Source organism: Lissotriton helveticus, chromosome 7 (genome assembly GCF_964261635.1).
Source record: "Lissotriton helveticus chromosome 7, aLisHel1.1, whole genome shotgun sequence".
Classification (NCBI taxonomy): domain Eukaryota; kingdom Metazoa; phylum Chordata; class Amphibia; order Caudata; family Salamandridae; genus Lissotriton; species Lissotriton helveticus.
In genome coordinates, this window is record NC_136068.1 from 401,156,853 (window position 1) to 401,182,484 (window position 25,632).

Below are 25,632 nucleotides of genomic sequence, written 5' to 3' on the forward strand. Positions count from 1 at the left end.
ACTGCTCCTGTTAAGGCAAGGCTGTAGCCTCTCCAACCTGGTGAGACACAGAACACACCACATCAGCTAATACTTTGCAGTAATCAAGAATCATGCCATCTGTAATATTCACAAGCACATTTGCAGGCACAGCTGGCACTCTTATAGCTTTGCCCATAATGATTTCATGGGGAGACAGTCTTGTTCTCCTATCCGGAGTACTGCGTAGACTCCTAACATAACGTGTATTTGTAGAGCACACGTTTACTCCGTCGGGGTCTCTTGGCACTGAATAACAGATGTTTATTGTTACCCAACTCAATGGTACTTATTTTATCGACCTCAGATAGCTGAAAGGCTGAGTGTACCCGCCGGGGTTTGAACCTATGACCATGAGGTCGAACACAGGCCCCTGCAGTGGATACATTAGTCCACTGAGTCACCAGACCCATCAACACAAGAAGCAAAACATCATGCAATTCTGACATGTTGAGGTACACACTTTATCCAATCTGGATCTCAAAGTGCCTTTGACCTGATCCACAATTCCGAAGCCACCGGTCGGTAACTGCAGGGTACCCTCTGTTCGACTTGTAATGCTGCGCTCAACATCTTCAGGGCCTCATTATTAAAATGAGTTCCTCCGTCTGACTTCAGAGAAGTTGGCAAACCAAACCTTGGTATTAGCTCCCTCAACAACAGTTTGGCCACTGTTAGACTATCACATCTTCTGGTCGGGTAAGCTTCAACCCAATGCGAGAAAATGCACACAATCACTAGGACATATCTCAGCTTATTGCACACAGGTATCTCGATAAAGTCAAGTTGCATCCTGTTGAAGGGACTTCCTGATTACCCTATGTGACTACTGTTCTTCAGCCTACATTCTGCTGCTTGCACAGAACATAACTGAGGTACAACCCGTCAGCCATCAATTTGATCCTAGGATTGAACCATGTTTGCCCGAACAAGCGCACCATGGTGTCTCAACCTACATGTGCAGGTCCATGATAATGTCTCACCATTGGAAGTAGCAAGCTATTGGGCAACACAGGTCTTCCATCTCCCGATACTCGAATGAAGTCTTCATCTCTTTTGACACAACCTGCTCTAATCCAGCCTTACTGTTCTGCCTTTGACACTGCTTCCTGCAAACTCTTAACTTCATCCCAAGTATTAACTGTAGTTAACAACAGATTGCAATTTGTCTCATCCTACTTCTCGTTCTGATACTCCCCATGAAAGGTACAAGCATTCAGTGCACAATACCGGGCAGTCTCCTCTGCATGCGTATTGCCCACAGTACAGTAATCCGTGTCGGTGCAATGTGCAGTGCACTTCGCAACTGAAATTGGGGAAGACCGCTGTAATGCCTTTAATAGGTATTGACACTCTTCTCATTTCTTATGGAGGACGCTGCAGGGGTCATAAACCCACGTTGTGACCATAACTGACAAAGTATGTACCAACACCAAAGCCATACTGACTATACGTGAAAATGGTCCCTCTCAACTGCTCTGACTCACAGCATGCCCTAGTAAGAGCAATCAATTCAGCCACTTGTGCAGAAAATACTCCTTGAAGCCAGGATGGTTCGACCACACCTTAAACAGTACAGACTGCATAGGCAGCTCTTAGGTTTTCTCTATTGTCTCGTAAGCAGGAACCATCAACAAACATCACATAAACTGATTCAGGTAGTGGCACATCTTGTATGTCAGGTCTCGGTTTGGTGCATGGATGTGTAACATCAAGACAGTCCTGCTCAGCTTCACCCTCAAGAACATAATTTACAGGTATTGGCAATAAAGTAGCACGAGTAAGTACAATACATCTCCTCAAAGTGACATTACCTGCATCAAATATGACTTGTTCATACTTGGTGAGACCACTGTTGGTAAGGTGTTGGGTCCTGGTGCAAGTTAACATTACCTCCACAAAATGGGGAACAAAAACTGTCAAGGGGTGACTCATAACAATGCTTTCGCATTGTTCAATACTGACACCTGTAGATGCCATAGCTTTAAGACAGCCAGGCAAACCAGCAGCTACTGGATCAAGTATGGCTGAAAAAATAGCTAATGGGTCTGCAAGCATTCCTGTGCAACTGAGTTAGCATTGAGAGAGTGCAGCCCTCACTCTTACTGCAAAACAAATCAAACCATGTCTTATAATCAGGCATTCCCAGATCCAAGGCACAGCAGAGACATTTTCTCAGCTCTGAAAAAGCATGCATGCCGCTGTCACCCCATGGTACTGGATCTGACACGTCTCTGTCAGCCTCTGCAAAGGCTTTGCCACTAGGGAAAGGTTGGGAAATCACTGTTGACAGTAGCCCACCATTCCCAAGAACATCCCGACTTCTCTCTGGATAGTTGGCAGATTCATTTTCAGAATTATCTCTTGTGACACCTTCCTTGCTGCTTTCTCAATGTGATTTCCTAGGTACAGGACTTCTTTCGGACAGTACTGCAATGTGGTCGGGACAGTTATGTCCATTCTCCGCTAAGTGGTTCAACAAAGCTATTGTGTCTCATTTGCAAGCCCCTTGAATATCTCTATGCCACCAATAGGTTCTCAATGTTCGGGATCAGAACTAAGTGATAACGCATTACTAAAGACTCCAGATTCTTCTTAAGTATCTGTTTAAAAATTGACAGACTTTCCGTATACCCTTGTGAGACACCATGACAAAACACAACTGCTGAACCACAATGCAAAAAAGAATTGGCTATCCTCGTGCAATAGTATGGAGAAGAAGGCTTAACATGAATCGGTTACAGAGGACCTCTCGGCCTCGCATGGAATCTAAAACAAAATCACAGCTGGATTCGGTACCACAGGACAACAAGGGACAATGGAGTTGATTTTTCGCAGGTCGCACAATGTGATACTTTCCACTGAGTTTCTGTAAACCATGATGGGTGAGTTAAATGGACTCCCCATAATCCCTTTCAGAATGCCTTGCTCAGTCATTGAACCATTCATTAGAGTAATCCCAGTAAAGGTTTCAGGGCTCAGATTGTATTGTGGGATTCACGGGGACTCTGCATTAGGTTTCACTGTTATGAGGACTGGTTCAACACCCTTTATGAGACCTGTAGGTTTCCCTGAAAAGTCCCAGACTTCAGATAACACTGTGTCTCTTAGCTCTGGGAGCAAATCAACTTTCGTCAACACCGGGTAAAATTCTATCCCTGTCCCCTGATTAATACGTTTATGACAATGTCCTCATCATGAGTTGGGAATTCTATGCCTTTGGGGTATAGTAAATGGAACCATTTTGTTGTGGAACAGGTCTCGCCCAAGTAGATTTGTAGGACTCTAATCGCGCCACAGATTGGTGATTCTCTTTAAAGGACCCCGTTTTGACAGATACTGCTTCTGAAACAGGGCTAGTCATTTGTTTGTTTTCAACTCCTACAACTTGGATTCTTTTTCCCAAGAGGGGTAGGTTGGGAACCTCTGCTGTTCTCACAATAGAACGGGTAGCACCAGTAACTATCAAGAACGAAATTCGATAACCATTCACCTTACCGTCCACGAATGGACCACTCTGGTCTACCTCGGGTTGCACCAAGCACACAATCCTCCTCCCCTCTCGGGCCCCGTCATTGCGACAGGTCTTAGATGTAATCCTTGTCCGTCTGTAGAGTACTGATGAGACGTAACCTAATTCACAAAAGCTTTAGTGTTTACATTGGGAATTTGATTGAAATTATGGATTCAGACCAATAGTGGGTACTATAGAGCAGTGCCTAAATCTCAAGTTAATTATAGAAAAGTATACAGTGGCAAAAATCTCCCCTTTGTACCTAGCTTTTATGTACCTATCAACAGCGTTTGATAGTGTTAATCGGTCTAAGCTATTGTCTATTTTAATTTCTTTTGGTCTTAATGAAGCACTCGTTCACTTTCTAGCGTATTTGCACAGAGGAATGAAAGTCAGAGTAAGGCGCAACATCAATGGTGAGGTCTCAAATTATGTCCGTATTATGAGAGGTGTGAGACAAGGTTGTGTTTTAGCCCCACTTTTATGTATTTTGCACAATAATGATCTCCACCCCTGTTAGGCCTGGCACCATTGGCGTGGGTCTCCCTTCCATTTTTCGCTTTTGTCTCCTCTGTGTTTGCTGGTATTATATGCTCTGGGCGCTGTGCCACTGCCATTCAGTGCCACAGCGCAAATACTCCCTATTGTAAATTGACTATATGAATTGATATAATCCTAATATACCCAAGGAGCATGATAGGAAAGTCGAATTTAGTATGCCTGAGCTCCGAATATTAAAGTGCATCGTTTAGTGACGATTATTTTTATATTCAGTGAGTGAAAATACCACTTTTAGGAAGTAGGTATTTTCTTGCCTAAACCTTCCAGTGTGCTCTGCTGTTAAGTGTAATGGCTGTTTGGTTTTGGAGGGTTAGGGCAGGCTGAGCCTGACCTGGATTGAATAGAGAGATCTGCAGTGGAGTACGGGGAGGGGTGACCCTTTGATCTGAGCAGAGCTGTGCCTGGCAAGGTGAATGAGGACTCCACCTCCCACTGTGCATCTGATGACAGACCCCCTCTTCCTGAAAGGCAGGATGCAGTCTTGTAAACAAAGTGCTCCAGGACGACACCTACAGGTTCTGGCTGGGTTCAGTGATTTGTGACTTTTTGAGAACAAAGACTTTTGGGGTATAAAGATCTGTGCTAAAACCCCTACACGGTGTGTTACTTCTGAATGTCAAGATGAACCTCTGTCCGTGTAACTAGAGGGAAAGGACTCTGAAACTTTCATCCTTCTTGCTGAAGCAACTACCCAAGAGCCTGATTTGAGCTTGCCTCCTGCCGAAGTCTCAGGGACATTAGGCTTCACCCATCAGCCATCCGGATTCCTATTTGAGGGGGATTCTACTCCCAGGTGAGGCCTCTGTTTAGAATTCCAGAGCCTCTGGTTCTACTGCGGGGAACGCCGGCTGAAAGTCATCGCATTACTGTTGTGGGCCGCCGCAGATGAGGAGCTGTTGCCGCTGAGAGCCCGCATTTGCTGGTGTTGCCAAAGTCATTGTTTTCGCCATTGTGGGCCGCCGCAGCTGAGGAGCTGTTGCATTTGCCTGTGTTACCAAAGTCATCGTTATCGCCGTTGTGGGCCGCCACAGCTGAGGAGCTGTGCCGCCGAGTGCACGCATTTGCTGTCCTACGAGAATCATCACAATCGCTATTGTGGGCCGCTGCAGCTGAGGAGCTGTGCCACTGAGTGCCCGCACTAGACCCCACTTCGAGGATCTTGGTACCACCTGCGTGTGCCGCTGGGTGCCCGCCTTTAAGCCCTGTCCCAGGATTATCGTGACTGCTACAGCTGAGAGCTGTGGCCGCTGCGAGTCCGCCTGTCATCACCGCGGCTTCCTTGTGAGGCTGCGTGCCGTGCCCCTTTAAATCTCAGGTACAATGGGCACCACTGGGTCGCCTTGATCCCGGCCTCAAACTAATTTCGTTCCACGCGCTTTTTGAGTGCCTTTTTTGCTTTTGAAGTGAATCTGTAATTATGTGCATTGTGGCTCCTTGAGCGCTTTTAAGCCTCGTGTTCAGTCTATATAAAGATAACTATTTTTCTATAACTGTTTGTGGTGTCCGTTTGTAGCGTCTTCCCTGCGTTATTGTGTATGGTCATCAATGCTTCACACACTGCCTCTGAGATAAGCCTGTCTGCTTGTGCTACGTGACCACAGGGTTGAGCAGGGGTTATCAAAGGGTGTAGCCCCCTTACTCTGACTTCGGAAGAAGGATCCTCATTTGGACCTCGGCGCCAGCCGCTGCCAACTAGAGATCCCCATTTCTGACAACCCCTTTTTAACTACTGTTACCACTGACGTTCCCTCGATCAGAGGCTCGCTGCTACCTGCTCTGTGTTATGCGGATGACAATGTGTTGATGGCCCGTACACCAAAGGCTCTTTCTCTTTTAGTGAACAGCTTTGTTAAATTTATGGCATCATTAGATTTGCAGACAAATTTTACTAGATCTTTTATTATGTCCTGCTGCCCCAAGAAATATAAAACACCCTCACCTGAAGGCAGGTGACCAAAGACTAATACGCACAGGCACTTTCACCTATCTTGGTATGAATTTTAATGACAGTGGTACTTGGAAAACACACATAGTTTATGGTGGGAATAAATTGTCTAGAGCTGTAGGGTCGCTACTCAGCTTGCCACGCCCTAAAAAAGGGAATGTTTTAACTCCTTTACTGCAGATTTACAGATCACAGTGCCTGCCGTCTGTAACTTATGGGGCAGAGGTTTGGGGGACTGAGAGTAGCCTCTCAGTACAAACAAGGGAAGAAGATAGATTCTGTAGAAAGATGCTGAGAGCACCGATCTCTAGCTCTAGTTTTATTTGTCATAATGAGCTAGGCCTCCCCTTTGTTGAGGATTATATTAGTGCCCGCCCCCTGCTTTTTTGGTATGCCATTTGGCGAAACACAGAGGGAGCACTTACAAAAGACATCATAAAAGATTGCCTTGCATGTGACAATGGTAGAAAAATTCCTTGGATAAAGTACACTGAATCTTGTCTGCGCATCATTAGTCTTAACCAATTATTTGAAAACCCGGAGGACCCTTGTTCCATTACTAAGAAACAGCTGCTGGCATATTGGTACCAGCATGCGCAGGAAGAGAGAATAAAGAGGGAGATAATAAAAACAAGAGTCTCGGGCTATCTCACTAGGAATCCGGGACGAATTGGCTCACTCCAAAGTTACTTGACCAGCAATATGAGTGACTGGGAGCGCAGTTTACTCTTTCATTTTAGAGAAGGCACTATAAAATATCTATTGAACTTCCCATTAGGCTTCCAAGCTAACTTAGACTCCCGTCCCTGCCCCTATGACGGGTAATACGGTCAATCGATGCTGCACTTTTTATTTTTTTGTAGTTTTTATCTCTTATATACTAAATCTATCCTTCTTCCCTTGATTAAGAAGCAACACGTTAGTAATTTTAGAGAATCTAAGATGCACTACTTCGACTGGATGATGAGGCCATTACTAATTGTGTCATCTTATTTCTGAAAGTTGCAGTGCTGGCACGCAAATCAATGTCTGCATTAGAAATTTAGTTTGTTTATGAGTCTATATTTGTATCTTAAAATCTGTTTGATATGAAGTGTGCTGTTTTTATTATATGTTTTATCATATATTTTATTCTATCTTCATCATGTGCTTTTATGTTTTAAAATGTTTGAACCGAATAAAGAATCTATTGATTGATTGATTCAAATTAAATCTCTGAACATTCGCATTTAGTTGTGGCATCGGGGCTTGTGGAACCTGCGTTACCTGAGCTTGGGCACATTGTAGTTTTGTACTCTGTCTCTATACTCTCTGTGTCTGAGTTATGTTATGACCTTGAAATTGCACAAATCCGCCATTCTGAACCTGATTCCCATTCGTCATGTCACCAGCATTAAATCTCAAAATCAAAGAAGGACTAGCTATGTTTAACGGAAAAGGAGACTCAATGAAGTACGTATGTCGGCAAACCAGTTGGTTTGTTCAAGAAGCCCTCACCCACCAACCTAGTTGGTGGCATGCTTCATCATCGGGCCCACCACAGTGACACCGAATGTGTCCCGGGTGTGCTTCAACGCCAGTTTAGTGCGGAGCTGGTATATTCGCTGAGTGTGCAGTGTAGTGAGTGAGACAGTGAAAATTAAAAAGCCATACAGTGGGTCCCAGTACCCGAGGGTAATAAAAATACTTTAATTTACTGGGCCCCTGTTGGTTATTTAAAAGGCAGACGGACGTGTTGGAGTATGGATTATGACCTCCTATGTCCTGTGTGGTCCACATGTTTCAGCCTGGCCTTTTTAAATTTAAAACAGCATTTCCTCGGGACCAAGTGAGTATGTGATTTAAGGTGCAATTTAAATAAATAAACTAAATTATAGTGGTTGTGTTGTTTTGGCTATGTGTAGCACTCTCTAAGGTGCTATATGGGTGAGAGGGGGATTCCCTCTCTCTTTGCTACACATAACATATAGGGGACATAGACAGACGTACAAAGTAGAGTCATGTTAGCATTATATGACAAGTTGCGCATCATTCAGCCGACTTGTAAGGTGAGTGATCGAACTATGTTTGGCTAGGGTGTGGTCATGTCAGTGACAGGACCTGCGTGGGTTTTTATCTAGAAACCGATTGTAGTGGTGAGCTAGAACAGCGGATATTGGCATGGTGAGGTACAGGTAAGTAAAAGAACATTATCCTCACACAGGCTATGTGCTGTACAAAGCTTCCTTGGGTCACCTGGCAGAGAAAGAGACCCTGAAAGAAGGTGGTGAAAGTGATGAATTGCATCCGACCTGTAGGGAAAAAGATATCAACAGCTTACCCCAGTAGTTGCTGTAGTGCGCGGTCGATTTACTCACGGAGTTTCCGGTCTGGTTCCTCCTTGGACCTATCGTCCTTCTGCGGTGCCCGAAATGCGAAAGGAGAACCTTTCAGATCGAGTTTAAATAGCCCCGATTATCGTTTTCACCTGTGTAAGTGTAGAGATAGAAGGAGGGTTGCAGTCGCGCAAAAACGCTAAGTCATTGCCGCGGGGCGCATGCCCAATGGTGTAGTGATTCTCGCGCCAGCATTAAATCGACATTCTCACTTCCAGCGCCCCAGCTTGCAGCAGACATGGCAAGGATTGGACTTTTTCAAAGTCACCACATCAATCCCTGTACTTTGATCGATTTGAACACCATGACCTCTACTTTGCAGTTGAAATCTTTTGCCACCTTGCATCACCGGAGCTCCCTGTTGATACACTCCCTGCATGGGACCAGCATTCCAAACAAGATGTTGATTCAAAGTTTACTGTGCAGCTTTCATCTGGGCTACCATTAGCTTCCCCTTCAATTTCTTATGTTTAATTTCCAATTCATCACTGCAGTATTTTGCATATCGCAATATTTTGTCAACGGGCTTACTCTTCCAACAAATCTAGTGCCGTTTACTCATCAAACTAATTTCAGGTTTCAATCTGTGCACAAACCGGTTCACAAAATGTCCCATGTCTTTAGACTTGATCGTTTCTGTTCCGCTATGCAGCTTAAATGCCTGCAACAGTCTCTCATAATAAGCATGTATCGGCTCTTTGAACTCTTTGGTTGTTCTGTTAATTTAGTCACAATCAATATCATTAGGAGACATTTTTTATTTCAAAAATGTTATCACCTGATTATACTTTTTCATCACCACTGGTGATGCATCATGTGACATGGGATGTCTCAACGGCTCCCTTTCGGGCCAATCCATAGCAACTGTACTTTAGACTCATTAGTCACCTTGAACCACAATTTCAAATAAGGTATTCAGATCATTTCACAGAACCTTTGATATCTTTACAAACCGATCACCCTGTCTATACCTTTTCACTAGGTTCTCTCTCAATTTTGGAAAATCATTTATGAACAACGCAAGGTCAGTCCTGCTCCAAGGTATGTGTACAAACCCTCCACCAGGCACCTCTCTCAGGAGAAGCGTGTGTATATCCTCGTCCTCAGCTCCAGACGGAGGTAATTCTATTGTAACTTTCTTTGGTTCCTTTTTCTTTGCCCATCTACCTTCCCATCTGTCGAATTAACTCTATTTTCAAACATAGGCAATTAATTTTTTGATCTGCAAATTCACGCCTCGCTGTCTCATATTAGCAAGATCTCTGTCATTTAAGCGTAAACTGTAACTTCTCCGTAGGGCTTTAGATTTCTGTAAGTTCATGTCTGTGAGCCAATTCAGACAATCGTGCGCTTGTTTGCATGTCTAGTAATGTCTTTGCTAATAAACAATAGCTTGTCATCCCGATAGACATTTAACTGGGCCATGTCAAGAGTTTCCAGTATCATCTCTTCCAGTGCAAAATTTAATGTAGCCACATCTTGTGTTCTTTCTATCTCTGGGACCGGAGTATCCCTTCCATTTATACTGGGGTTTCTGCTAATAGTTGGGATATCTATACATCATATCAGAATTTGGTGGGCCCATAGGCTTTTCTGTCCTGGGGGTACCTGTTATTAACTCTTGGAGGCTCATTTGTGCTGGCCATGAAAATGGGTGCCGATCTTTGGGAAAACCTTCAATTCGGGTCAAACCCTTTCCGATTCAATGTATGGTCTGCCCTTGCAGCACCTGGGATATTCTCTTGTGATGGAACCAAAGGAGTTTGAGAAATTGGTCTCATTGTCAAGCCCACAGGATCGCTACCAGAAGTACTCATCCCAGTAGGAACAGTCAAAGTATATGTAGCATTCCCTACCATTCCAGGCTTATACAAAGGAACTACAGGACCTATAGTAACAGGAACAGTGCATCTGGAGCATTTAGTGCAAGTGAATTCGAAGGGGCTGTGATTCCTGAACTTGCTCCCATTGGAGTAGAATCTAGATTTACTGGTGCCATAGGCACATCAAAAGTCGCACCCATGGGGGGCTTGGCTAGGAACGACAAGATGGCGGTCGCACCTTAGGTGTGCTCCGGACCCCTCTGTCATCCGTTCTGCCACCCGCCGTCATCGGGATCTTCTGGACCTCTGCATTTTTAACTTTGCTGCCTGGGGCCCCTGGCGCTTTTTCGTTTGCTTGGAGAGGAGACTTTTGGGCTGTGCGGGCCGCGCTGGAAGTCCGAACCCGTTGCTACTCAGTCTAAGATGGTGGCCGCCGCCAGAGAAGCGCCCTGACCCCGTCAACCCTGTGAACCCGACCAGTCTTGCCTGCGGGACGGGGGCTCTCTGGGTCGCACAGTTGGATTGCGGAGCCTGAGTCCTCCAGTGTTGGGAGTCACGACTGCAGCAAGACGCTCTGCTGCCTCGCGCCCGAATTCTGAGACCTGATTGTGACGACACGGAGTCGACCGGTCTTCCTGCTTTCAGCTCTCCAGTTCGTAAAGCATTGTACGAACTTCAAAAGCTAATTGAATCAGCACAGCGCTTTTGCCTACTTGCAATACTACTACCAGTTGGATAGAATAGACTAAGATTTGCCCAGCTGCACAATTATCATAAAACCGGCAGCTCCCTCAGTTGAATTCTACGGAGTGTGTTTCATTCCACTTCAGATAGGACGGCCCCTCTTCGTCCCTTCCCCCAGTACTACGGTCCTGATGAAGACCCCGGCAAAGGACTGAATTTATCCTACAAACAGGGGTCGAAACGTCGACACCACTTCATTTTGGGACATCCGGCACATTTCCTTTATGTGATTGATTTATACATGTGACCGTGGAATGCCCCATCTCTCTTTTGTAATACTTGCCCAAATACTTGCCTTAATTGATGTAGGCCGTTTTTGTTTTTTGGAATAATTTGTAATTCTTTGTTGATTTTGGGATATATGTACATTATGTTTAAGTCTGTGTACTATCTTTATAATCTTTCACACAGCCTTTGAGCACACTCCCTTCCCTCCCTCCCTTGGGGCTTTTTCATTTTTTCGATTTCTCGTTCTACTTCTAAATGATTGCAAACATTGCTTTAAATTGTTATTCTGTGTTGTTGAATAAATGACAACATCTCTCTTTTCCTTTGAGTATTATCTTAGTTTGCTTTGAATTTTTATTGTTTGTGTATAAATAATTCCTTCTCACGGGGACCCCTCTATATATTTACTACTGAGTCCTCCATGCGGCACCTTCCCGGCCCTGTAGCGGTGGTGTGATGGGGGTTCTCTCTGCCCGCAGGCGGCTGGCTGAGATCCGGTGGGGCCTGTGTGAGAGGCCTGGAGACGCTTAGGCCGGCACAGATGCTTAGAAGCCTGGACTGACGCCGCGTGCCGCCTACTGTGAACGGAACCCTGTAGAGCTGGTGAGGAGACCCGGAGGGGATCGGACCATCCCTGCTGCCCCGGGGCCTAGACTGACAGCTGGTAAGAGGCTTGCTGCAGGGGACTGCTGTGGAGGTGGGGAGCGGGGGCGCGGCTGCGCATGAGGCAGGAACGAGGTTTCGGCCGTCGGTCGGGCAGTAAGGCGGAGGGGGGAGGCCGTTGTCTGATGCGTCTCTCCTCGCCTCCTCCCCCTCACCCGCTCCTGTGCATCTGGTGTTGATCTGCAGGTGGGGGGGCCATAACCCCATGCTTCGGCCTGCTGATGGGCTGCCCTTCTCGGAACCCGAAGGGTGTGGGGAAGGCAGCGGCTGCCATTTCTGGCGGCGGTGACTCATCAAAGGGCAAGGCCTAACCAGACAGCCCTCCGCTATGACCAATGTAATAGCGCAAGTTCTTCCACACCTTTGGCAATTATCAGCCCGGTCTCCTCCAATTTCCTGCTACGCTGTCACCTTGAGAACAACTGCGGCGAGGCGCGGACCCTGGTGCCTCTGTGGCGGAGGCCCTGTGGCTTCATTTCGGCCCCCTGCAGCACTGCAGCCGAGTCGGGAGGCTGAGGTTGGTGGGGGGATAGTGGCCCTTGGCGCTGAGTGGGAGTTCTGGAGGAGGCGCTTGGTGGGACTGAGGGGCTGTGACTCCGGGTGAGGGGGGTCCTGGGACAGTGGTGAGTGGCTCCCCCGTGCGTCTGGCCTACCTCGTGTGCCTCTTGAGTAATGGGGTGTCGTGTGTGCTCGGCCTGTGGCTCCCACTGCCTCGTCTGGCGTGTGTCTGCCCTCCATGGCCCCTATACTTTACTGCTTGCCTGCTTGGAGCTGAATCGCTAATCCTTTCTGGGGAGGGCCTGGCGAGAATGCGCCGTCCGCATTTGCTGGTGGGCTCCTGGAGACGTGGGGAGCTTCAGGAAACCAGGTGGTGAGGCCTGCTTGCCCCTTGCTAGCCCCTGTTGGATTTGGGGCCTGTGCTGATACTGTTGGCCCCGCTGGCGGTTGGTGAGGGGCCTGAGGCGAGCTCCTGTGCCTTTGGAGTGGAGGTAGGGTGTGGGGATGCTGAGGCATCTGACTTGGAGTGGAGAATTCTGCCGTCGTTCGGGTGGCTGGTGGGTGCGGGGGGCACTGGTTGGCAAGGCCTCCCTCCTTCCGCCCGCATCTCCCCCCCCTCCCCTGCTCCGGGTGCACCTCCTGTGACCCGTGGCCGACGTGGGTTGATCTGGCAGTGCCTCCCCGTCCCGGGCCTGGCGTCGCCTGGTACTGAGCTCTCGTGTTCATCTGTCGCGCAGGTCCAGGTCCCGGATCTGACACTACCCCTGTGGGCTCTGGGTGCGGTTTGAGGTGGAATCTGGCCAGGTAGTCATTGAGAGCCTGATCCTCCCAGGGGGCAGAATATGGGCAGAACGGACAGATAAGCGAGGGTCCCGGCTACCCAGACCAAAATGGACCGCTTCCCCACTCCAGAGGGAGGAGCTACCGGGGGAGTGGCTGCGCAGGAGGCTCCTCGCTGGCCGCCATCCTCCAGGCCATCCATACATCCCAGACCTCAGTGGAGGGCAAAATCACGGAAGTAAGAGTAGATTATGACTCATCAGGCAAGACCTCCGCAATGTAAACGCCCGGGTTAAAGAGACTGAGTCCAGGATCTCCTCCGTGGAGGACAATGTGCAGCAACTCAAGGGGCAGGTGGCCCGTCTTCAGTGCCACACTCAGGAGTTGCATCGCTGGGCAGAGGACGCGGAAAACAGGTCTAGACGCAACAACCTCCGCCTGGTGGGCTTCCCGGAGGGAGCCAAACAGGGTCGTACAGTGGACTTCCTGGAGAAGTGGTTGAGATCTTGGTTTTCGGAGAAAGCCTTGTCCCCTTGATTTGCGATTGAGCGAGAGCATCAGTCCCTGGCCCCTAAGCCAATGTCGTGCGCCCCTTCCCGCCCGATTAAAATGCGGGTTCTTAATTTCAAGGACCGAGACACTATCCTGTCCGAAGCCCGCAAACAACATCAGCTCCTCCACGAGAATTGCGCCATTATGATCTTCCCCCGACTATACCCCCGAGGTCCAGGGTCAGCGGCGCTCCTTTGGGGAGGTGAAACAAAAGTTGAGGGCACTTAACATTCAGTATCGGCTCCTCTTCTCGGCTCGGTTGAGGGTGGTATTCGAGAACAAGACACTGTTCTTTGACAGCCCGAGGGAGGGCTTGGACCTGGGCAACGGAGGAGCGCCCTCTGTGGGCTGAGGGTCGTGTCATGGGTCGGGGAAGGGGGGGCCGGGCTAGGCCGCTCCGCTCCTCAGCCTCCACGTAATCGCTCCCGTAGGTGCCGTAACCAGAGGCAGGCCCGCTCGGACACCCCGACGGGTCACACACAGCAGCCGCCCCAGGCTGAGGAAGGAGCGTCTAGTGGGGAGCGCTCAGGTTCATCTGGCCGATTGGATGACAGAGGTGCGGCGTCCCGGCCCTCCGTGATTGATCTTCCGGACACAGACCTCTCCTGTAGCCTGATGCTGTTGATGGACCCTGCATGAACCAGTTTCTGCCCGCCGGGCCTTGCTCCGTGGCCGGAGACGGTGTATTGCCTCTGATCTGTTTCTAACTTCCCGATGGTCTTTGTAAACAAGCATCCGCTCACGAGAAGGGGTCCTCCACGTTTTCCCATTCCCTGGCGTTATAGTTTGGTTGTTCGCCCTGTGTACAGGGTGTTGTTTATTGGGGGGTCGACAGATGCTTCTGTTCCTGAAGTGTAGGGTGGGGGCGAGGGGGGGGGTTGAGGATTTTTTTTTCCTGTACTCTGTTTTGCTCTTTGTTGGTTTTATTTGCTTCAGCTATCACAGAATGATACAGCCACACAGGAGGGAGGGATGGAGGTGTCCCCCCAGTAAGCGATCACACGCACCAATGTTGGCTCCCAAGCGCATCTATACATCCAAAGCCATGCGCTTTGCCTAGACCAGAAACTGTCCATTATGACAGATAACTCTTCCCCTTTGGGCTCTCCACGTTTTGTTGTGGAATGTCAACGGTTTATTGGATCGGCACAAGCGCACAGCGGTCTTAAGGTATGTGCAGCGTCACCACATAGACATCCTCATGCTTCAGGAAATGCACCTCCTGGGGAACTGCTGCCCCTTCTTGGTCCGTTATGGCTATGATAGGGTGTGACACTTCGGCTTCTCCAGGGGCTCGCGAGGGGTAGCAATCCTTCTACGGCGCACATTGTCCTTTGTCCTTTCCCGGGTGGTACACGACCCTCAAGGCTCCTCTGTGGCAGTTTGTTGATCATTGGCTGGTACACCCCTCACTCTCATGTCGATATATGCCCCTCCCTCCATGCTTGCGCCCACACTTGCACATACTGCTTCAGTGCTACATAACGTGCCCGCAGGCAACATGGTCATTGCAGGAGACTTCAACGCAGTCTTAGCCCTGACCCTCGACCTATCAGGACCCCCGCCCGCCGCTTGGGTGGCGAGCGCAAAACACCTGCAGAACTGGTCAGAGTCTCTGGGGCTTTGCGATGCATGGCGCACATGGCACCCACGCACCGCCCAAATCACACATACCTCCGCGGCTCACCACACCCAAGCGCGCATAGATGTGATATTTGTCCCCGCGCCCTACTGTTCATTGATGGTTGACGTCCGTATCCTCCCCAGAGGCATTTCTGACCCTTCCCCATAATCCTTAGCTCAGGGGCCCCACCTACCGCGGCCTGCCAAATATGGAGGATGAATGCTTGGATCCTCCAGGATACAGATTTCAAGAAAGAGGTAAGGAAAGAGCGTATAAGATACTTTTATACTATTGAGGGATTGGTGGCCTCTCCGGGTATCCTGTGGGAAGCTGGGAAGGCGACCATAAGAGGGTTTGCGAAACAGCAGCTTAAAATCCAGAGACAATCACCGCTTCAGGAGGTCTCTTCCAAGGAGGCGCAGACGCTTCGCTTGGAGCAGTTTCTATCCACGTCCGAGGATGTTGCTAAGGCCCGACAATTGGCCCTCCTCCGGGACGATATTAAGCAGCTATCCCTGGATGCGGCCAAGCTCCTCTGGAGGTCTTCGGTAGCACAAATCTACGGCTGGAGGGACAAGAACGGGACGCTCCTGCATAGGTTGGCCACATATCCCAGGGCGAATCACATCATCCCGGAGGTGGTCGATTCCGCTGGAACAGTGCAATACGCTCCTGTGGCAATGGCAAATGCCTTTGCTGCATATTACTGGAGACACTGCGCAAACTTCTGGGCTGGCTGTCGCTGCTCTTCTTGATCGGGATGGGGTGTGCCTCCATAGGCTGGAACTAGCGGCCCAGAGGATCTAGAGCGCCCTATCGCTTTGAAGGAAATCGAAGAGGCGATGTCTCTGGTCTCCTCGGGCAAGACCCCGGGTCCGGACAGCCTTTTGCAGGAGTACTATGCGGCATATCGAGGCACCCTAGCGCCCCACCTAGCTAATTTATTTACGGAAGCCATGGAAAGAGGCTTGTTTCCGCCGGAGGCGGATATCGCCACCATAGTGATTCTCCCGAAGTCCCAGCCTCCCTCCCGACTATGTGCGGATATCGCCCCATATCACTCCTGAACACAGAAATTAAACTCTACGCCACCATTCTGGCCCAGGGGCTGAAACCCTACTTGACTTCATTGGTGCACCCGGATCAATGCGGGTTCATGCCCCAGCGGGGGACCCGCCACTGCCTTCAAAGGCTGCAGCTGGCTTTGGCAAATCAGCACCTGCTTACTCCATATCTGGCACTTCTGTCCATACATTTCGAAAAAGCTTTCGATTCAGTGGACTGGACTTACCTACAGGGCGTGCTGATCGAGATGGGGTTCGGGCAATACTTCCGTTCGCTGGTCCAGGTCCCTATATGCCTACCCGAGAGCGCGAGTCTTGGTTAACGGGGTACTGTCTGAGACCTTTCCCATCGCCAGGGGCCCTAGGCAGGGGTGCCACCTCTCTCCGTTGCTGCTCGCCCTGGCGATGGAGCCCTTAGCGTCCCTGGTGCTGGCTCAAGGCCGCCTCCGTGAATGGGAGTGGCCCAATACGGACACGGACAATATCGCATTATATGCGGATGATGTTCTTATCTTCTTGTCAGACCCCGCCTCCTTGGGGCCACAGTGTCTCCGGGTTCTGTACGCCTTCGATCAAGGCTCAGGGTTGCGGCTCAACCCCGGGAAATTAGTGTTGGTCCCCCTTCATCTCTCTAGAGAGTGCTTCAACTGGCAGGCCACCATACCACTTCGGAGGCAGCCTTTTAAATATCTGGGGATCTGGATCACCCTACTACCCGATCTGGGCTGGTCGCTCAACATGGCCCCATTAGTTAAGAAGGTGAAGGAGGACCTCCTTAAATGGAAGACGCTGCCTCTGAACCCACTGGGAAGGGTGGCTCTGTTTAAAATGATGATCCTTCCCAGGTTCCTTTACGTCCTGCAGATCACCCCCTTCTGTTTCTCTAGGGCATGGTTCAGGGAACTGGACAGTCTAATGAACAGGTTCCTCTGGCGTGGAGGAAGGGCCCGCGTGGCACTGATGGCTTGACAGATCCCCTTCTACGAATGCGGCATGGGGATGATGCATCTGTATCTGTATTTTGTGGCAGTACGCCTACTAATAATCCACAATTGGTTCAATGGGGTCTGGTCGAATCCAGCCTATGGGCTCGAATTGAGCGAAATGGGGCTCCCAAACATCCAAGCCATGCTGTACGGGGAACCCATTCCGGCCCGGATGCCGGAAGTGACGCGCTCTGTGTTGTTGGCCTGGTGGGCCTCGCTCCGCCATACTGGGTGGACGGGGAAGTTGACACAGTGTACTCCCCTCTGGCAGGGGGCTTGGCTTCAGAAAGTCAGTGGGTTGCGGGGTTTTAAAAGTTGGGATCTAATTGGTATCTCTCAGCTAGGGGATGTATGGGCAAGGGGCCATATGCTGTCCTTCCAGGAGCTCCAAACTCGCTCCTCCCTACACTCATCCCAATTTTATAAATATTTGCATTTGAGACATGCCCTCCATATGCACATCACGGACGACACGAGGCTGCCCGAATACAGCCCCACTGAGGCTCAGACGATGATGGGAGACTTGGGTGGGGGGTCCCGTATATGCCGTACCCTAATCAACAACACCTCCAAGTCATTAGACAAGTTGAGGGATCAATGGGTGGACTGGGTGGGCCCCCTTAACGAGGTAGACTGGCGTGATGCCCTTATGGCCCCCAGAATAATCACCGTCTCCGCCAAACTCAAACTGATTCAGCTATACTATTTGCTGCCGCTTATCTCACTCCCCAGCGCCTGCATCGGCCGGTTTGCGCCCAGACGCGTCGTGTGCCAGATGTAATCATGCCCCGGCTGACTTCTTCCACATGGTTTGGCTGTGCCCCCGCTTGGGGCAGTTCTGGAGATCCATTGAAGAGGAGCTTACGGAGGTACTGGGCTGGGAGGTGGGGATCACTGATGGATTAGATGGGTCCAGGTACGAGAAGCTGGATATCGCGGCGGCCTGGATAAACCCAGACCTGCCAACTATAGAAAGTTGGCGTAGAGGGGTAGACTGGTGTGCGACCCAAGAAAAAGCCCATTACAAAGCTAAGGGATGTGTCAAGAAATATCGTACAGTGTGGGGGAAGTGGTTGGGGAATGTGGAGGGTCCTGACTAATCTGTTTCCAAATTGTCTATGGAATTTTTATGGGACTGGTGATTGGGGGATACAGGGCTGGTGTGAATGTGATTTCCGTGTATTGGCTAAATTGTTTACATGTTTTTAAAATAAATAAAATGTGCTTTTATAAAAAAAAAAAGTCTCACCCATATGTACATTACTCGCTCCTCGAGTTTGGGTCATATTATATGGTGATGGTCGGTTTACCAATAATTCGGTTACAAAGTCCTCATTTGAATCGCTATCACTGTCCTCAGCAGCGTTCTCTTTGTCACCTGACTTCTTTTTTCTTATCCTTTTGTTTAACTTTCCTTCTTTCTCACTCATTAATGCAGGATGTAATCTAGCTCCCTTAATCATATCAGTTCTCGCAGATTTCTGTTCTGCATCCCAGCTACCACCTGCACAAGTCCATATGGCCGCCTTGACCTTTCCCTGAAACCTTTATCTCTGCCTAAGATGAGCTGTATGTTCCCAGACATTAAATGTTTCGTATTGTGTAGGTCTAGGAGGTTGTTTAATGTCATACAATTTCCTCCTTACATGGCCATTGATTCTCAATTTAAATGTCCTGTAACGGGAAAATGTCAAAGAACCATCTTTCTCAGATGCATTGTTCGAGACAAATACACGTGTGACGACCCACGTCTATTGCTGTAAAACAACCTGGCATACCTTCAGGTGGTGACTCTTCCCCTCTCTAACGGGTACAGTCACATCTTCCTTCATTAGACTTTGTAATGCTTTAAATAATTTAATTTTCGATTACAAAAATGCAAGATTCACAAATTACTTTTTATTTAAACCAAGAAATGATTTTTCACTCACAATTCTCTGTCCGACGATCACAACCAATACCAGTGCTGATTGCTATGACGTGTCCAACTAATACCTGCACTGCTTTATAGCAACTGACCAAACCCAGCGCGGCACACTGTCGTCGTCAATCTCACTTCTTGTAGCAGCTCACCCTCCCTTGCAATTTCACAAGCGCGTTTTCTTGGCAATTTATCACAACCAAATGCAAACAATTTCAACAACTAACTGTCTGCTCCTCTAATGAAACAACCAGTATGGAGAAATACTTTCCGACCTACTCTGACATTCCCTTCAAATGAAAGCTCAATCTGCGGGATCTTACCTGGATCGATACAGTTCTTCCCTGTGCACTGAGATCAACTATACCACCCACACCTCACAATCACACAAAGTCCCCATCTCAATAATGCTGTTGACCATGTCTCACGATCCAGAAGGGCAACTCATTTGTTGTACGGTTTAATGTCCCACCTTATCATTCTCTGTTTCCCTATCTGCCATCCGTTAGCAACACTCATACTTATTGAGCACCACTATACAGCAGCTCTGTTAGACAATACATGTTTTCGACCAGGACCACACCTGACCTTAACCGCTCCCTGACATGCACTTCCGGATGATTAGTATGCTCTGCTTGAACGTGCGGGCCTCGGAGCTCGAGCAAAGCGCCTGCCACTTCTATCCTTCCTTTGGTATGCTAAATGTGATATATGTTTTATTCTGTAAACGCACCTCCTTAAAGCTGACTGCCAATGCCTGCATACTTGATGGTTTGACCGCCAGTACTTTCTGTCAGGACATGGAAAGAGGGCTGGGTGGAGATTCTGTTCGCTATACATTTCCCAGGACAGGTGCCTCAACCACATACAGAACTACTGGGTAGACTCCTCTCCCCAAGAATTGACCTTGATGGCCACAAGTTTACACTGGCTAAACTCTATTCCCCGAATGACCATCAAGAAACCTTTATTAAAGACGTCATAGGCCGCATTTTTGCTACCCCAGACGCAGATATCATTATAGGAGGGGACCAATTAGATCTCTCCACTCAGACGGTAGAACAAAACAGGGCTCTCACCTCTACATGCAAACAGTGGCTTACGGATGTAGGACTAAATGATTTGTGGAGACACTACTACTTTTTCACGAGGGACTATACCTCCTTTTATGCTGTCCACCAGACCTATGGTAGAATTGACCTTTTCTTAATGTTGCCTCGCATCACTTCCGCAATTTCTGCAAAGAGATCGGGGTTGCTGCCCTGTCTTATCATCTCCAATATGCCTTTCCTAGCACTGTGGTTTCTCCTCGAACATGGCGCCTCAACCGTAAATTGCTCACCTATGAGAAGACGATCACTGACATCATGGCTTCTGTCCCCTCATTTTTAGCTACCAATGACACTCCTGACACCCCATAGCCTTGTTGTGGGATACGCTGAAGGTGATATGGGCCAATTTATTGCAATAGCTGACCATCTCAATAAAGGTAGACGTGAATCCTGTGCTAAAATAAAGGCCAGCAGAAAGGACCTGGGGGAAGCTCATAAACTGTCTGGTTCTTTTGCAGTGCTGCACCAACTTACCTACAAACATCTTAAAGCTTTAGAAATGGGTAGAGCGGAATACGCCCTGTTGCGCACTAAACATGTATACTACACAAGGGGCAATATGGAGGGGAAGTTACTAGCTTACCGACTCCGCTCCCAAGCCATGCTGCAAAGGTTGGAAATGCTTACAAGTGCCGACTGTAACGCAGTCCACCAGGATGGCGAATTGTTAAGGAGTTGGAACAATTCTATGTTGCCCTTTATAATGTGGCAGAGATGCAGCCAAATTAGATGAAGATATCCACCCTACGATAGTCCTCATGGCCATACAACATCTCCAGCCAGTCAAATGCCCGAGCATAATGGGTACAGCAGCAGATATTCATAAGATCTTTGGGCCATTGTTAGCTCTCATATTAGCGTGCCTCTATAACGCCTTTACTACTACGAGACCTCTGATAAATACAATGCAATTAGCCACCATAAAGGTGATTCCCAAACCCAAAAAGGACCCTGTGAAGTGCTTCTTTACTCAGCGAGGACGCCAAGCTTTTCACTGGGGTTTTAGCGCATCGTCTAGCCCCCTATATGCAAGGCTTAGTGGACCCTGATCAGACCAGATTCATACTGAAAAGAGGCTTTAGTGACAGTACAAAACTCATTTGTCACCTATTGGATAAGGTGCAGCACTCTTCTATTCGGGTACTTCTCCTTTCAATCTATATGGAGAAAGTCTTTGATCGGGTCCACTGGCCATACCTACACATGGTGTTTGAGAGGTTTGCCCTAGGCTGACAATTCATCCAATGTGGTTATGCATTCCCTAGAGCAATGGTGAGAGTCAATGTGACCCTGTCTCAGCCCTTTAACATCTCTAGAGGCACTTGTCAGGATTGCCCTTTATCCTTATTGCTCTTTGCCCTATATATGGAACCCTTTCCTGGAAGACTTTGTGGAAACCGGGACATCACTAGCATTTCTTTGGTCAGCAGGGAGCATAAAGCGGCATTATATGCAGATGATGTCCTGCTGATCTGATCGAGCATGTCGAGCCCTGCTGTAATGTAAGAATTGACCACTTTTGGATTACCCTCTGGTTTTAAAACAAACTTACAGACGTCCACAGTGCTCAGTCTTACCACCTAGAAGACCGTACAAGCACTACTGGAAAACCACTTCCCATTTGCCTGGGCTACAGGCGGGATAGGATTTCTGAGGTTGCAACTTTATCCCTCTCCTGGGCATACTGTTAACTGCAACTAAGCTACACAGTTCTTACCACCCATTTAGACCTTTCTAAGTTGGAAGGATATGGTCTCTCTTGGTTGGGGTGCTTAGACTCAGTTAGGATGCCGCTTATACCGAAAATCCTATACGTTATGCAGACGTTGCTGCTGGAACACCCACTACATGTACTTGATAAGATACAAAGCCTCTTTGAAGACTTCATTTGGGAGAGAAAGAAGGGGCATATGGCAAAGAAGCAGGCCTAACTCCCTCAGTCAGAGGCCAGGCTGGGAATCCCACACTTATCGTGCTACTACCAGGCAGGCCAATTGCACTGCATGGTGGAATGGTCTAGACCTTGCACCAAAAAGCAGTAGTGTTTCATGAACCAGGCTGTGGTGGGCATCCATATTTGGAAGGTACCCTGGCTACAGCAAACACCACTGACCGGCTGTAGTCCGTGTCACCAGTACTTCGGGCCACAATAGGAGTTGAGACAGGGTGGAGGTTCTAAAGAAATTGTCTACCCCCATCTCCCCCAGACACCTATTATAGGGAACCCGGATTTCCCTCCAGTGTTGCACGGATCCGCATTTATACGCTGGCAGGAAGCCAACTACAAGTGGGTGGGTGACTTTTTTGATGAGTGCCTCATGGACATTTCAGAAATTCGAACTCCATATGGTCTTCTACCCGGGGCTTCCTGGCAATGCACTGCAATCCGACACTGGGACTCCCATCCCGTAATTTTCCCCCAAGCCTTTTGAGAAATGGCTTCTTTCATACTCCTCTGACAAACGCCTTCTTTTGAACATCTATGTTTTTCTTACTGTATCCCCAATTGCCGCCAAGTCTTCTGCACAGCGACAATGGGAGACTGAATGTGAACACACATTTACTGCTAAAGAATGGAGCGATATCCTTCACTGCTCACGTGCCTCTGTCTGTAATACCTCTAGCAAAGAGATGTTTCAAAGAGATTGCACATTACTGGTACTATACTCCAGCTAGGGTTGCCTGGTGGAAGAGGGCGGTGACGGAACTTGCTGTGGTGCAGTGGTCACCTTGGTACTCTCACCCACCTTCTTTGGCGTTGCCCCAAGATACAACATTTTTTAATGGAAGTTTTGGCGATGGTAGATGAGATCTTTCCTCTGTTTCTAAGTTATATCCTACTGGTTCTACCGAACCCATTGGCATACCGCCTAAAATCCTCAGAGAGTTGAGTTATTACCTTAATGATTTGGGCCACTAAGCAACTTCTGCTCGCCGGTGGGGCTCTGGCAGAATCCCAACGAGCATGGACTGGCTGCATAAACTGTGTGAACTAATTGGATATGGAGAAACTGTCAGCAACAATGACTAATACATTGCCACCCTTTGATAAAATGTGGGGTCCATGCATACTGTATCTATCAGACAAATTTAGGGAATTGATCTGTCCGACCTATTTATGTGGCCTCAGACTGACACACCTCGCACATTCCCCGGGCTAAAACACACAGTGCCTACCCTCCGGTTGCCCTCTACTCCTCTTCCTCTGATGTAAATGTTTAACGCTACCTGAAGGATGTCTTTCCTTTATTTGGCCTGTATGGACCCTCCATTTGGATCCCCCCCTCCCTTTTGGATCCCCCCTCCCTGATTTTCTTTTTGACTATTTTGCCTATTTTGTTCATTAATGTCCCCAGTGGCCAGGGGTTGTAGTTGGGAATGGTTGTATTCTCTGCTTAAAACCACGAATGAGAGAGACACTCAAAAGAATTTGAGACAAATTTTGTGAAAAATAATATATATTTTTAGACACCAAGGTCACGGAATCAGGTGGGTATTTTTGGAGATAATATTTTTACAATAAAACAGTAAAATGCTCATACAACGGTTTGTGAGGTATGAGCCTCGAACGCAGTAAAGTTATCTTATGGGAGAGACATACACTGCATACATATAATTTCAAACTTTACTTGAGGGTGCTTTGTGGAACTTAAGGTGGTTAGGGGCCTAAGTCCAAGAAACCACCAGCAATTTGATTTTACCTGCCCGAGTGAGTCCAGGTGCAGAGGTACTGGTCACTTTGGTAGCCCTCAGCGCTACGCGTTAACGTCAATGGAGGAGTACCTATAAAAGAAAGGCTGCAAGTGGGGACTCTGGTACAAGCCTGGCCGAACCCAAAGGGGGGCTCAGTTTTTGAGGGTCTTTGGGGCAAGAGGACACGGTCAGTTTACGTGAACTCGGTCTGTGGGGCTCTGGTGCAGAGGTGATTTGTCTGGCAGGTCACTTGCGTTTGAGGTACTCACTTTACTTGGGTGACTTTTAGAGGGTAAGAAAACAGAATAGCAGGGCCACTCTTGGTGCAGGCATTGTTGATCCTAAAGTCCTGCATCGGCAGGTTGGCTTTGGCGTCAGTGGTGTCCAGGCTGGACACTCCGCAATCCTTGGTTGCAACCGATGCTCCGGAACCAGGTTATTGGTGCAGTAAGGCTCCTGGAGGACCTAGCCACTCGAACTTGCTGGAGAGACGGGGCTGACCTCCTAGAATCACAGTGACCTCATCCTGGCGAGATGCTTCCTCGGTGGACCTGGTGGTCAGTAAAACAGAGTACTGGACAAGTGAGGCCTGTTGGCTCTTCTTAGTCCTTCTTCGGTTCCCAAGTAGACTAATCTGAATTCCTGGTGTCAGGGGACCCCTAAATTCTGAATCCAGTGGCGTTTAGGGAAGTGTAGGATAGTAGCCAATTGGCTACTTACCCCTGGGTTGACTACACCACCTATAAGACCACTTCTATGGTGAGTGGACATATTCCTTATCCAGAGTTTCTAGTTTTACCAAATCCAAAATTGAGAAACCTTTCCTTGGCTGTCCATTTCAGTGGGCTCACCTTTTTTTCTTCTTTTTTTTTGCGGAGTTTTATATTGCACGAACTTGACCCGAATGAGGTATCAGAGTGCTTTACATAGCACCAGTTACGTTACATGAGGACACACATTAATTTTAGTACGGCACAGGGAGACTCTAACCCAGTTCCCCAGATTCGAGGTCCACCGCCCTAGCCGTTAGGCCAACTCCTCTCACCTTAGGAGTTGGCCTAGCTTGAAAGTGCAAGACTCCTACTGACTATCTAATTTCCCATCTGTTCTGGTACCGAATGGGCCCCCTGGGTGGGGGGTAGCGTCCCTCGGGTCTAGGAGAAAACCGTTGCCGCATATTAATGGCTACAGAGGCTTTGAAACCTCCGGCCTTGAAATTTTCATTTACTAGCCATCCTGCTGGCGGAGGGGTGATCACCTTCCACCGGAGCACACATTGTTTTTTACTTCTGATATAGTGGACTCTCAGCTACATGGGGTCAGTAACTCATCTGTGGTAGCAGGCTGGAAGGTACCAGTCTGCCAGCACACTAGAGGACTAGTAGGTTTTTCAGGGGGCACCTCTAAGGTGCCCTCTGGGCACATGTCATAATAAAGCTAGTACTGGCATCAGTGAGTTTTATTAAGACAAGGTATTCGAAACCAAACACTAGTATTTTCAGTGCAGCCATCATGTTGTTGGGTAACTTAA

General features: G+C 48.4%; 1 protein-coding gene across 1 annotated transcript in view; it reads left to right on the plus strand.

The window, feature by feature from the left end:
* Positions 1-25,632, plus strand: part of PIGT (phosphatidylinositol glycan anchor biosynthesis class T) — a 353,955-nt gene that overhangs the window by 204,953 nt on the left and 123,370 nt on the right. The gene's annotated exons all lie outside the window — the stretch shown is intronic.